The following is a 15,484-nucleotide window of genomic DNA, read 5'->3' as shown; positions in this document are numbered from 1 at the left end:
AGTCACAGGCTTCAGGGCACTGGACTGAGTAGGAGGAGTCCTGGGAGGCAGCTGCCTGCTGTGCAGGGTGTGTCTGAGGCTCCTTGAGCCCCAACAGACCGAGATTGGCGTCACCCTGCCTCCCGGATCCTCTCTGCTCACAGCGTTCCCGCAGCCTGACCCCACTGAACCCTCCAGCCTTGGGGAGCGGCGCCTCTCAGGTCCTGCTGCCCAGGTCCCAGCGTTCAGAATGGTAAGTCCCTCCTGGGTGACACATGGTTGATGGGAGAAGAGGGTGAAAGGCTGCAGTGCCACCTTGTAAGGACATGATGCTGCGACTGAGCAGGGAGCATTGGGAAATCCAGGCCTGTTTAAGTGTTATGGCAAACAAAGAAGACGAGGTGTAGTTTTGCAGGAGGAGTTTTCCTTTCACTCTCAGAAAGCTGGGGCCATAGATGGTTGTGAAAAAAAGAGGGACATTTTCCGAGGTAGGGTTCTAACTTTCCCTAACATTGCTCAGAGGAAGAACAGACTAGAAGACAGAGGACAACAGCTGTGGACAGGAAGGGGAAGTCCTGTAAATGATAAGGTAACTGGAAGAGTGAGCACTGAGGACTGAGCCCTGAGATAATACAGACATCTGGAGGGCACCTGGCCTCTGGGCTGGGCAAGGGTCCTGGGCAGCCTGAGCCCATAGAGCCTGGTGGTTGCCAGGCTGTCAACAGACCATTATCTTTCCACAAATTCCTGCGAATGCAGAATCGATCAGGTGTACGGGTTTGTGGAGCTTATTTCAGGGCCTCACACACTTGTGGCCCCTGCGATAGTAGAGTTCTGGGACTGTCAGCCACTGTTGTATCCCGTGGACCTGGGGACTTTGAACAGACACTGAGCCCAGACTCCTAAGGCCAGGAGGAGGGCTTCATGATGTGGACCTTGTTTCTGGCAACCAGTGTAGTGAGTGTGAGGTCCTCCAGGACATAGGTTCCAGAATGTGCCAAGGCTTGGAGTGAAGAGTGAGCTGAATCAGCAAAGTGCAGGTATGTTTTTTAAAATACATGTATATTTTTTATTGATATTAGATGTAGAAAGGAAAGGGGAGGGAGAGAGACCCAGAAACAGAAATCAGCATGAAATAAGGATTGTTTGCCAACTGCACAACTCCTGCTGTGGATCCAGTCCACAACCCAGGCATGTGACCTTACCAGTGCATGGAAATATGTTCAGCCAACTGAGACACATCAGCCAGGAGTGTAGATCACTTTAATACAGGGGATCATGGCCAGGTAGGTAATGGTAGCAGCTCAGAAGGGACAGTGTGAGCCTGAGGACTATCTTTCTTGCTGGGGCCACTGTTTTGGGGAATTGCGTGTCACAACACAGCTTAGGGACAGAAGTTGTCCTGTAGAGCATGGGGGAGAGATAATCGTTTTGCAGTGACCGATACCTTTAAAAGATGAGTGGACCTGGGATTAATTGGAGGCTGGAGAATAATTCAAACAAGATGAGACTAGGACTGGTATATATCAACTTTTCTAAACTCTCACCAGAATTTTGTTGTGACCCTTGCTGTGGCCTGGCAGTGGGGAGTTGCAGCCCGTCTTGTGGATTAGCTTAGAAGCTTGAGTGGTCATCTGTGAGACTCACTGGCCATGGTGCAGAGGGCCATCGGCGCTGGGACTTGAGTGACGTTGAAGTGAGATATGTTGGCTGTGACGAGTGAAGGGACATCAAGTACAGCACCACTGGATTCTGGGTACCTGAGATCTGATTATGGTTCCTTATAGCTTATACTGAAAAAAAAATGACATGGATAGAAGCCTTCATAGCAGGATTCAAGGCTGCCTCTGAGAGTGTAAGCTATCATGGTCTGGGAAGTACTTCATCCTGTTTAAACTTGGCAAGCATTCTCTGGACCATACATCCTGGGTAATAACTAAGAGGTCAAGGAGAGGTCCATGGTGGCTGGTGCAGGTGTGAGAGAAATTTGGTAGAAAGAATGATGAGCACTTGGAGAGGGAGTGTGAATTCATGGCCATAGTTCCCTGACATTGACATAAGAGTGAATCGAGGGTGATTCTATTTCTGGTGGTGTCTGGATGATACAATAAGGTGAATTTTAGGGTAATTGCCTGAAAGGGGGTGTTTTGGCAATATGTGCCAGGTATAGAGCTTAGATGCCTTTTATTTACCCACCTGCCTTTTGTTATTGGAGGCTAACACACTGATTGTTAGGAATGAGGTAGCATACATCAGTGTTACCGGGGCTTGAAATCTCCACTGTAATGGGTACGGGAGAAGGAAAACAAAGAAATGATTAAGGGTGTGGTAATCTATAATTTTGGAAAATAAGGTAATAAGGAAATAACCATTCCTCATCATGGGAAATTTGTTTTACCTTTGAAGTTATGCCTCTGGGAAGGAAGCTGTGTGAGATAAGTCTTGTTCAAAGAACTATGTGCAGCAGGTAGTGCAAAGCGATGGCCTCAGTACTTTGGGATTGTTTGTGAGGGTGAAGTGTGATGCCACATTTTTGGTGTCTTTGAGGAACAATCTGAGGAACTACAAAGGTATTGCCTGAGAAGAGCAGTATCAGATCACTCACACTCTCTTTATGGCCAACAATCTCTTCCTACACTGTGTTCTTGACACCCACTCTATTGTTAAGAGGAAGTGTGGTGTACATGTGAAGCCCAGAGCTCAGTTATCTTCTATCTGCTGAACTGCCTTTATTGTTGTGGGAAGACAAAATATCAGTAGAAATATAAGAAGACAGTGACTTACATGGGATGAATCCCTGGTATCTTCTCTGGTGTGTAGACTGGAGAGAGCAGATGGATATGGAGGGTGGGGAGTATGACAGACTTAAGAGTGAATCTGATTTTGGGCTGTTCTGTCCCCATATGACAGGATATGAACTTTGAGGACGTGGCCATTGCCTTCTCTGAGGAGCAATGGGGGCTTCTTGATGAGGCTCAGAGACTTCTCTACCGCGATGTGATGCTGGAAGTTTTTACACTTGTATCATCTGTAGGTAAGACCTTCACATCTCTCCTAGTGTCCTGAGGTGATGTCCTCTCTTCCTAGATTCTCCACCTGTAGTTTTCTCTCTCCCACAGTCAGTCCAGCAACTCTGCTAATTCGCCCATTTTCTTGTCAAATGTGCTGTGGCTGCCAGAGCAGAGCTGTGTGGAGAGAGTTGACACCCATTGTCTCAAAAAGTACAGGAAGTCTGTGAATCAGCAGTTTTACAGACAGCTTATGGGTTCTCCTTGTTCTTTCTATTCTTGGGAGCTTCCCTAAGTCCACATCCATGACTTCCTCTTCTGCCCCCTTCCTTTAGCTAAAGGTTCTTTGTGACCACCTGTGCCATGTTGTGGTCTTTAATTACATGAGCCATGGCTGTGCTTGTAAGACCTCCTTCAATTGTCATTTGTATTATTTTTTTCCCTACTTGCTATTGCATGCCCAATTGCTCTGGGCTAGTACTGGCTACTCACTTCTGCCATCTTTTATTAATACTCAGAATGTTTAGTTTTTATATATTTCTAGAGGAGGAGGTGCAGAGATAACCCTGCTTTTTTTTTTTTTTTACGGAATGAACATGCAAGATGATCTCAAAGGAGGCCTGGCCCTGCTGATGGCAATTGAGGCAAAAGTATGGCATAAGGGTATTGTTCCTATCATACCAGGAACCTGCTCATGTCCAACGGAGTTTAGGTGCAGGTACCACTGGCCACACTACATTTGTACCTTTTCTTTCCCATACTTGACATTTTGCTGACATGTCATTTTATCTGTGACCAGCTGGATTTTGTCTACCTTCACCTTTGTAGCCTTTCATCAACTGTTCCTCCTCATTGCTGCCTCTGCTCTATTCTCCGACATGGACCTGAACATGTGTTACGAGGTGCACATACATGCTTAATTGGTCCTCAGCCACCAACAACATGTTTATTGAATTTTAATTGAAATAAGATGTGACCAACCTTCTGCACAGCATTCCCATGTCACCAGCAGACAAGCCCTGCTGAATGCTGTTAGCAGAATAATGAGCTGGAGATGCTGTTTCTCTTTCATGTGGTGCTTGCTATGCTTGTGTCATATTTCTGTTGAGGTCTTCCTTATTTTGTGATCTTCAATGGAACGGACTTCACAGCAGCCTCTTATTAATCCTTCCCACAGTTGTTGTTTTTTCATACAATTGTATGGAACCCATGTGTTATGTGCAGCACACTTTTTTAAAGGGACTTCCACCTGACACCACAGTCAACATTTATGTCCTCACCATTTTTCCCTTTTCAGGTTGTTGGCATAAAACCAATGGTGAGGAGTCCAATTCTGATCAGAGTGTTTCTGTACAAGCAGAGTCACAGGTCAGGGCTTCTAAGACAGCCCCAGCAACCCAGAAGAACCATCTCTATAAGCGGTGTTTCTCAGTGTTAAAAGATATTTTGTACTTAACTGAGTTACAAGCAGCATACTTTGAGCAGAAAGCCTTCATCGGTGACATATGTGTGAGAGGCTTCTGCTGCAGTGCAAACCCTCAGGAGCAACAGAGGGGTGCCAGTGGAGAGAAGCCCTGGAATGAAGATATGGACAGCGCCTCCAGTAGGGAGGCTGAGGAAAACCTCCCATCCATCTCAGAGCTTCTCCAGCATCAGGGCACTTTTCAAACTGAGGAGCCACACTGTGGTAGTGAGATTTCACAGGAATTTGTCAGTGGAAAAAGTCATCATAAGTGGGGTGAAAGTAAAAAAGCTGCCAGCTACAACCAGAAAGTTGTTCAATGTCAGGGTGTCTGTTCTGGAATAGTGAATTATGAGTGTAACAAGAGTGGGAGTATTTGTAGACATACCTTTAACCTCAATAGACATAGGAGAGTTCACAGTGGAGAAAATCCCCATGAGTGTACTGATTGTGGGAAGTTCATCAGTGAAAGCACTGATCTTGATAAAAACCACAGATTTCACAATAGAGAAAAGCCTTATGAATGTAGTGATTGTGGGGAGTACTTTAGTACAAAGGTTACCCTCAATCAACACCACCGAGTTCACACTGGAGAAAAGCCATATCAGTGTGGTGATTGTGGGAAGTCCTTTAGACAAAGTGCTGCCCTCAGACGACACCACAGAGTTCACTCTGGAGAAAAGCCATATCAGTGTAGTGATTGTGGGAAGTTGTTCAGTCAACAGTCTTCGTTCACTCAACACCACAGAGTTCACACTGGAGAAAAGCCATATCAGTGTAGTGATTGTGGGAAGTCCTTTAGTCAGAAGTATTTGTTCATTAAACACCACAGAGTTCACACTGGAGAAAAGCCTTATGAGTGTAGTGATTGTGGGAAGTCCTTTAGTCAAAAGTTTGCCCTCATTCAACACCACAGAGTTCACACTGGAGAAAAGCCATATCAGTGTAGTGATTGTGGGATGTCCTTTAGTCAAAAGTCTTCCTTCATTAAACACCATAGAGTTCACTCAGGAGAAAAGCCATATCAGTGTAGTGATTGTGGGAAGTCCTTTAGTCAAAAGTTTTCCTTCACTCAACACCACAGAGTTCACACTGGAGAAAAGCCTTATGAGTGCAGTGATTGTGGAAAGTCCTTCAGTCGAAAGTCTTCCTTCACTGAACACCACAGAGTTCACACTGGAGAAAAGCCTTATGAGTGCAGTGATTGTGGGAAGTTCTTTAGACAAAGTGCTGCCTTCAGTCGACACCACAGAATTCACTCTGGAGAAAAATTTTAGGAGTGTAGTGATTGTGGGCAGTCCTTCAGTGATAGGTCTAACCTCAGTAAAAACCATTGTGTTCACACTGGAGAAAAGCTTTAAATGGACAGGGAGTATTTTATCTTCCTCACTGAGGATAACAACACTGAAGAAGAAGGTTTTAGACCCTTTTACCTGAATATAAACCTCTTTTTGTCAGAACATACACTCTACTAGATTTCTCATAAGTTTCAGCTACAAGTAGGGCTTTAAAGAGCTGCATTGTACTTGCTAACCTACTCCGGCCTACAAGCCTACTGATGTCACTGGGAGTATTTGTGCAGAAGCTATTTCACCTCTACCACCTGCCTCATCTGAAGAGTATGTGGCATTCACAATCCCTGCATGTTCAGGAGTTGTGCTTGAGAAAAGTACGAATACTCTGCGCTCCTGGCTGGATCTTCATTCCTTTTTCTATGACTGGAGGATTGATCTGAACCAGGTTTCGTCACGGTCACCTTTCCTTAGCTAAGAAGTGCTTCGTCTGTTAGGGACATTGTGCTTCTCACATCATGTTGTGATGAATTGTTTCAGGTTCCAATCCACTAACATGCAAACCTCTTGCTGTCCTTTGCTCTGGTTTATGATCTTTTTGTAAAGGTGTTTGTTTGTTTTTTCTTTTGTATCATTAGTTTTGTTGGTTCTATTCACTCCCTGGGATGATTGAAAGAAAACTTGTGATCTGTCAGCATGTAGAGCTAAACAAATGTGGTAGTCTCCCAAACTCTTTGTGCTTTGAAAGGCACAGCATGATAGCAGGAAATTCCTCTTTGTCAAATGTTGTCTTAGTTTGTATTGCTGCCCAAGGCCTTGAGAGAAAGCCTACATTACTTTCTGGTTCTAATTTGCAGTCTGGTGCCTCTTTTATTGGTGATGTCAGTGTTTTCCATGAACCGGAGGCCTTTGTTATCCTATGCACAATGTGAATTACATTTTCTCTTCACAGTATGTATTTCATAATTCTCAACAATGTTTAGGGGAAATCCTCCCCACATACTGTAAAGGTGCCATGTGCCATGATGTACGGAATTTCATATGCTGGTGTCATTTGTTGTAAGAGTCTTGATGTTTAGATAGAACCACCATTAGGACAGAAATCCTGTATTCATAGTGAATAGGAAATACTACTGTGACTTAAATGAAAAGTGCTTCTTATAAACATTTTCCACAAATGATCAAAGGTCTGTGGCTTGTGTGATCTTTGTGTACAGTTCTCAGGACCTCTATACCTGTTTCTTGTGGCTGAAGCCATTGTCACAAAAAAAATAATCTAACAGGTTTTTTTTATTCCCCAGGCCCTTCTAGGTGTTCCTCTCAAAATTTACTCAACAGTGAAGACCTCAAAGCTAGAGGAAGGATAATCCTGTAATCAGTCTCAGAATATGTCTTTTGTAACCAGTCAGCATTCCTGTTGGTTCTGATGGCAGTAGTCTTCACTGCTTGCCAGTATTTGCTGCCACTGAGGCAAGGCTCTTCCGCCCAGGAATGAGAATTGACATGCAACAAAGGGCACTTTTCTTTTTTTTTTTAATTTCTTTATTGATTAAGGTGTCACATATTTGTCCTCATCCCCCCATTCCCATCCCACACCCCTCCCCATGGATGCCCCAACCCCCTGTTGAACTTAACCATTGGTTAGTCTCATATTCATGCACACAAGACCTTTGGTTGATCTCTCCCCCTCCCCCCACCCTCCCCTATCCTCCCTCTGAGGCCAAGAGTCCGATCGATGCCTCCTTGTTTCTGGGTCTGTTCTTGTTCATCAGTCTATGTTGTTCATCATTTCCCCTAGATGAGCGAAATCATGTGTCACTAGAGATATACTTATAAGAACTGAATGTGAGACGAGCAATAATAGTTATGCTGACAGGCAAATGAATCAGTCTGCAGTGAGTTTCTTTCCGGACCAACAGTTCTCCTGAGACCCAATATCAATGTCCACCAGTTCCTCATGTGTACATGTCGGCACTGACCCCTCAGCTCTGGATGGTGGACAAATGGTGGTAATACAGGTCCGACTCCCTCTGGTTTGGTCTCGGCCGGACCCAGAGGCACGGCTTCACCCGGACCCAGGGGCATGTGGCCTCACACGGACCCAGGGGGTGCGTGGCCTCACCTGGACCCAGGTACGCATGGCTTCACCCGGACCCGGGACCCAGCCTCACCAGAATCCAGGGGCACACGGCCTCACCCGGACCCGGGATCCAGCTTCACCCGGACCCAGGGGCGCGTGGCCTCACCCGGACCCAGGGGTGCGTGGCCTCTCCCAGACCCAGGGTCGCGTGGCCTCACCCGGACCCGGGACCCAGCCTCACCCAGATCCAGGGGCACATGGCCTCGCCCAGACCCAGGATTCAGCTTCACCCGGACCCAGGGGCGCATGGCCTCACACAGACCCAGGGGCGCGTGGCCTCTCCCAGACCCAGGGTCACGTGGCCTCACCCGGATCCAGGGGCGCACGGCTTCACCCGGACCCAGGACCCAGCCTCACCCGGATCCAGGGGCAAACGGTCTCACCCGGACCCGGGATCCAGCTTCACCCGGACCCAGGGGCGCGTGGCTTTACCCGGACCCAGGGGTGCGTGGCCTCACCCGGGCCCCGGACCCAGCCTCACCCGGATCCACGGACACACGGCCTCACCCAGACCCAGGATCTAGCTTCCCCCGGACCCAGGGGCGCGTGGCCTCACCCGGACCCAGGGGCACGTGGCCTCTCCCAGACCCAGGGTCACGTGGCCTCACCTGGACCCAGGACCCAGCCTCACCCGGATCCAGGGGCACATGGCCTCACCCAGACCCGGGATCTAGCTTCCCCCGGACCCAGAATCGCGTGGCCTCACCCGGACCCAGGGGCGCGTGGCCTCTCCCAGACCCAGGGTCGCGTGACCTCACCCTGATCCAGGGGTGCATGGCCTCACCCGGACCTGGGACCCAGCCTCACCCGGATCCAGGGGCACACGGCCTCACCCGGACCCAGGATCCAGCTTCACCCGGACCCAGGGGCGCATGGCCTTACCCGGTCCCAGGAGCGCATGGCCTCACCCGGACCCAGGACCCAGCCTCACCCGGATCCAGGGGCACATGGCCTCACCCGGACCCGGGATCTAGCTTCCCCCGGACCCAGAATCGCGTGGCCTCACCCGGACCCAGGGGCGTGTGGCCTCTCCCAGACCAAGGGTCGCGTGACCTCACCCTGATCCAGGGGCGCATGGCCTCACCCGGACCTGGGACCCAGCCTCACCTGGACCCAGGGGCGCGTGGCCTCACCCGGACCCAGGGGCGCGTGGCCTCACCCGGATTCAGGGGCCCACGGCCTCGCCTGGACCCGGTACCCAGCCTCACCCGGATCCAGGGGCACAAGGCCTCGCCCGGACCCGGGATCTAGCTTCCCCCGGACCCAGGGGCACATGGTGTCACCCGGACCCAGGGGCGCGTGGCCTCTCCCAGACCCAGGGTCGCGTGGCCTCACCCTGATCCAGGGGTGCACGGCCTCACCCAGACCCGGGACCCAGCCTCACCCAGATCCAGGGGCCCACGGCCTCACCCAGACCCGGGATCTAGCTTCCCCCGGACCCAGGGGTGCGTGGCCTCACCCAGACCCAGGGGCGCGTGGCCTCTACCAGACCCAGGGTCGCGTGGCCTCACCCGGATCCAGGGGCCCACGGCCTCGCCCGGACCTGGGACCCAGCAAAGGGCACTTTTCTAACGCATACTACTTGGTGAGCTTTGACATAAGGATAAAATTGAAACTGTCACACTGAAACATGGTTATCTGTCACCAATATATCTGGTGGGGCAAAAGTTGATTTAACAGTTCTAATTTTACTAAACATAGAACTTATTATTTTAAAAAATATTTGAATAATTACTTTTATTGATTTTTTTAGGAACAGGAAAGGAAAAAGGAGATACATTGTTCCCTTGCCTCTTCCCTGCCCCTACTGGGGATGGAGATGGGCATGTGCCCTGACCTGGAATGGAACCAATGACATTTCAGTGAATGGGACAATGCCCGGTCAACTGAGCCATACTGGCCAGGGCAGAGTATAATCATGTATTATTATTTATTAATTATATTTTTTCTTACCATGAAATCTAAACCTACTTTTGATACCTCCTGTCCATTTATAATCTACTAGAGGCCCGGTGCACGAAATTCGTGCATGGAGGGTGGTTGTCCCTCAGCCCAGCCTGTACCCTCTCCAATATGGGATCCCTCTCACAATCCAGGACTGCTGGCTCCCAACTGCGTGCCTGCCTGCCTTCCTGATTGCCCCTAACCGCTTCTGCCTGCCAGCCTGATCACCCCCTAACCACTCTGTTGCCAGCCTGTTTGCCCCCAACTTCCCTCCTCTGCCAGCCTGGTCACCCCTAACTGCCCTCTCCTGCAGGGTTGATCACCTCCAACTGCTCTCCCTTGCAAACCTGGTCCCTCTCAACTGCCCTCCCTTGCAGGCCGGGTGCCTTCCAACTGCCCTCCCTTGCAGGCCGGGTGCCTCCCAACTGCCCTCTCCTGCTGGCCATCTTGTAGTGGCCATCTTGTGTCCACATGGGGGCAGGATCTTTGACTACATGGGGGCAGCTACATTGTGTGTTGCAGTGATGATCAATCTGTATATTACTCTTTTATTAGATAGGATAGAGGCCTGGTGCACGGGTGGGGGCCAGCTGGTTTGCCCTGAAGGGTGTCCCAGATAAGGGTGGGGGTTCCCTTGGGGTGTGGGGCGGCCTGAGCGAGGGGCCTGTGGTGGTTTGCAGGCCGGCCACGCCTCCTGGCAACCCAAGGGAAGGCCCTGGTATCTGGAATTTATTTTCCTTCTACAATTGAAACTTTGTAGCCTGGGGCAGCAGCCATTTCTGGGGCAGCAGCCATTTCTGGGGCGGCAGCCATTTCTGTGGCAGTTAATTCACCTTCTACAATTGAAACTTTGTAGCCTTAAGCGGGTGAGCCTGGCCAGGGTGTGCGGAAAGCTTTGCTTCCCCTGTTGCCGCCGGCAACCCTGGCCTGCTCTCTCTAGCTCCATTCTGCCGCCATTTGTTTGAATTTGTTTACCTTCTATAATTGAAACTTTGTAGCTTGAGTGGAGGCTTAGGCCTGCAACGGCTATGGAAAGCTTGGCTTGCTCTGTTACCTGGGTAACCTTGCTCTCTGTGGCTGTAGCCATCTTGGATTGGGGTTAATTTGCATACTCGCCCTGATTGGCTGGTGGGCGTCGCTTGGCTGGTGGGCGTGGCTTATGTAGCGGAGTGATGGTTAATTTGCATATTACCATTTTATTAGAGAGGATTTTCCTCAGCCCTCAATGCAGTCATTGATATTCCTTCCTATATAATACATTAGTTCCTATTTTTCATAATTTTATAGGCATAAGGTGTGTTGTTTAACAAATAGTGGTTTTCTTCATGCAACACAGTTATTTTGAGATTCAACACTTATGTGAATAGTTAATTTTTGATTGGTAAGTAGTATTGTGTTCTTTGGATAATGACTTTGCCTATTGATCTGTCTATGATTATGGTTATTTCCAGGTTTGGGGTATTATGAATAAACCTGGGAATATTTGTGTTCAGTTATCTCTATGTATATGTTTTACTTATCAAACTGTTGTGTAGGTGAATGTTTCACACATTAAGATAATGGTCATTGTTTTTGCCTTCCACAAACCCACAGTATAAAATCAGTTTTCACTCAACTCTGCCAGCATATGCACTGGTTAATCTTTTTAAAGAGCCCCCCGAATTGAGTCTGGTGTTAACTTTTGTTTTAATTCTATTTACCTAAGAATTTTTGATGTTGAACAGTTTTCACGCATTTATTTACACTGTCTTTATCTCCTTTGTTTAAAAAGTCAGCTCATCATCTGTTTCAAATTGTTTAAATAAATTCATTATTTAAATGAAAGTGGACTGTGTAGCATCTAAGACATATGTTTGAATTTCAGTCATTCCTCAATGACTCAAGTGACTTCTTTGCCTTATGGAATCATAGGTTTTGAATACTGAAAGGAAACTTGTTTTTAATCATTTTTATTCTATGTTCAATATAAGCAAACTTGTAGCATATTAACCTGTATTGTTCCCATTCTCCAATACCCTTTTTTTAAGTTTAAGCATTGAATAATACATTAAGTGAAGTCTAGGTGTATAATATTTGTTAATTTTCTTGGTGTAAATACTCTCATCATTGTCAGTTGCAAACTGCTAAAATGATGGGGTTGAACATAGACATGTTAAGACATATCAGTAGCACATAATTATATTTTATTTGCAACATGCTGATACACTAGCAACAAATATGCTCAAGAACTCACATAATAAAATAAAATTATTGGGAACTCAATTTTTAAAACTTTCTTAAAGTTGGATGTAAGTGTATTTGATTTAAAGTATATATTTTTAAGCATATGTTTTTGGTGTTTCCATGCATTCCTGCATCACTGAAACCAAGATCCTCCTGCCCTTATCAGAGCTTCATTCTTGGCATATAAAAGAACTGATGCAAAAATACAGCCTGCCTTAGAAAAAGGTTACCTGAAATATATTCATGTAAAAAGTCACTTATGAAACCCCATACATTTGAACACCAGCACAGACCAGGAACCCCATGGTGACCAGCAGCCAGGGTTCTCATGAGGGCAGAGCAGGCAATGGTCCAGAGAACAGTATGGGAGGTGCTGTTGCTGTAAGTGTGGCAGGTGGGGAACCTGGGCTGAGCTGTACCATCACCCACAGGGGATGATGGCATCCCTGGGACTAAAAGCAAAGAAGCTGGGAGAAGCTCTGAGCTAGGACCTGCCCCTGTGGTCTCTGCACCTTCCAGTCTGGGTTTAGGCTGGGTTATTGCACACTCAGATGGTTGAGAAGCCCAGATTCCTCTCAGGTAGCAAGGCTGGGAGCAGCAGTGGCTGCTGGGCAGGTGTGTGTGTGTGTGTGGGCAGGCAAAGCCCAGGGAAGTTGCTAGGGAGAGTTGGTGCTGGGCCATGTGTGAGGCTCTGAGGCCTTCCCTAGTCCCAGTCCAGGCTGATGGTCTCTCTGTTCTTTGGAGCCATGGTTAGTGGAAAAGGGAGCAAGCACTGCTTCAGGAGTTCCTGGGGGGTCATGACCTGGGAGTCACCATGTGCTCCAAGAAAACTTGTGACCCAGTCCTGTGTAATGAAATGCTCCCTCCATTGCCCTGCCAAGGGAGGGAGAGGAGCTGTCTCTGCAGAGGCTGATTCCCTATCTGCACAGCAGGAGGGGTTGCAGGCTGCTGAGCCAGGTGTTCCCTTCCTGGTTTAAAAGTATCTTGAAGTTTAGCCACCAAGGACGTTCTAGATATTTATCAATCTAGAGAAAGCAAATGGCCCTGATTTTTCCTTCATGTGTAAATATCCACCCTGCTGGACTGAGACTGGTCTACTGCCTCCACAGTCCACCCCTTTACACTCTTTCCTGGCTGTGCCTGGGATGGTGCACTGAAGGTGATACATGTCCCTGACTGAATGGACTTGATGAACCCTGAACTCTGGGCATAGTGTGCTGCTGGGTGTGTGGTTGAAGGAGCAGAGAGGTTGGGGTGTGGGACTGGGGTGGAGGGCCACCTGAGTAGGTCAGCACCTTAATTCTTAGTGTTTCCTTTAAGAGAGAAAATTAGTATGGTCCAGCATTTGTGGGGTCCCAAACTTTCTATGTTTTGGAAGGCACATAAGGATGGCAGAAAATCACTCTTTGTTCAATATTGGGTTATTTTGCATTGCTGACCAAGGCCTTGAAAGAAAGTCTGTATGACTTCGTGGTTCTCATTTGCAGCCTGGTGCCTCTATCGTTGGTGAGGTCAATGGTTACCCAGAATAGGAGTCCTTTGTTGTGCTTGTGTGTACAATATGAAATATATTCTCTGTTCACTGTAAGTATTACATAATTCTCAGCAATGTTTAGTTGAATTCTTCCCCACATATTTGACAGGAGCCATGTGCCATGAAGTATGAAATTTCATAGGGTGATGTCGAAGAGTTTTTTGGAGTCCCGTGGCCCATCTAGGGTGGTCACCTCAAGGTTTCCTCAACTGGCAAGACCTCCAACCTGAGGAAAGATAATCCTATAATCAGTCCCAGGATGTATCTTTTTTAACCAGTCAGCATTCCTGTGGATTCCGATGGCAATAGTCTTCACTTCTGGCCAATACTAGTATTTGCTGCCCCTGAGGCAAGGCTTTTCCTCCCAGGGAATTAGGAGAGAGATGGCAGAGCCCATATAGGGTTGCCATTTTAATTTCCTAACAAGACAGGGATATCCAGGTCTTTATTTGGAAGTACTTCTTAAGGCTTTATTAACCCTTTGCACTCGCTTGCTTTTTGCTCGATTCCTTTATTCTACTCGGGATTTAATTTTTTAAATACCCCAGATTTTACAAAGTGCGGCAGGAGAATAAAAAACTGGAGTTTCTTTTCATATAAACTTATTTATTTGGATTTTTTTATATTTCAAATTATTGATACATTCAAAGAGTAATTTTAATCTCGACATCCAAGTGCAAAAGGTTAAGTCTATTTATAAGTGACATACAAGAAAAAGCACTCTTCTAATGTGTACTATGTGGTGAGCTTGGACATATGGATAAAGCTGTAAAAATATCACAGGTGGAATAAGCGTATCTCTCACTCATATACAGGTTAGAGGAAAAGTAGGCTTATAGATATGAGTATGCAAATTACAGAGTTTATTTTCTTTTTTAAAGTAAGTCTTTCATAAATTTAAAATATTTTTATTGATTATTTAGAAAGAGTGGAAGGGAGATAGACAGAAATGGCAATATGAGAAAGAAACATTGAACTGCTGCCTCTTGCATATCACCTACAGGACATCCAGGCAAGCATGTGCCCTGACCTGGAACGTAACCAGTGACCTTTCAGGGCAAGTGATGGTGCCAAATCAACTGAAGTGCAATTGCCAGGGAAGAGTGTATTCTTGTTTTATAATTTATTAATTATTATATTAATTTCTAAACCAACAACTCTGAACCTACTTACAACACTGTATACTTACCTTTTGCCTCTTTGTGATCTCTCTTTCTGCATTCCCCAGCCATCCATGCAGGCATTCTTTTACTAGATTAGTTTATGTTTTTCATAATTTTATAAGCAATATAAGGTGTCTATTCTTTAACACATATTGGTATCTTTCATTCTACACAGTCATTTTGAGATTCAATACTAATGCTTATATGAATAGTTAATTATTTATTATTAGAGTCCCAGTGCACAAAACTTCATGCACTTGGGGGGGGGGGGAGGGGAGGAGGGTCCCTCAGCCTGGCCTGCACCCTCTCGCAGTCTGGGACCCTGCCTACCTGCAGGCTTAGGCTCGCTCCCCATGGGATCCAGCCTAAGCTGGCAGTCAGGCATCCCTCTGGCAGCCCGGGAAACCTCAGAGAGAGGCCTAAGATGCAGTCAGCATCCTTAGCACTGCTGAGGAGGCAGGAGAGGCTCCTGCCACCACTGCTGTGCTTGCAGCCTTCAGCCAGGCTTGTGGCTGGAGCAGAGTTCCTCCTGTGGGAGGGCACTTACCACCAGGGACAGCTTCTGCATTGAGTGTCTGCCTCCTGGTGGTCAGTGCGTGTCATAGCAACTGCCATTAGGGTCAATTTGCATATTACCATTTATTATATAGGGTTGCTGAGTAGTATTATGTTCTGTGAATAACTGCTTTATCTATTGATCTGTCTATGGTTTTAGTTATTTCCAGGTTTGGTGGTTTAA

The sequence above is a fragment of the Cnephaeus nilssonii genome (genome assembly GCF_951640355.1).
Source record: "Cnephaeus nilssonii genome assembly, chromosome: 23".
Taxonomy (NCBI): Eukaryota; Metazoa; Chordata; class Mammalia; order Chiroptera; family Vespertilionidae; genus Cnephaeus; species Cnephaeus nilssonii.
Note: the sequence above shows the minus strand (reverse complement) of the source record.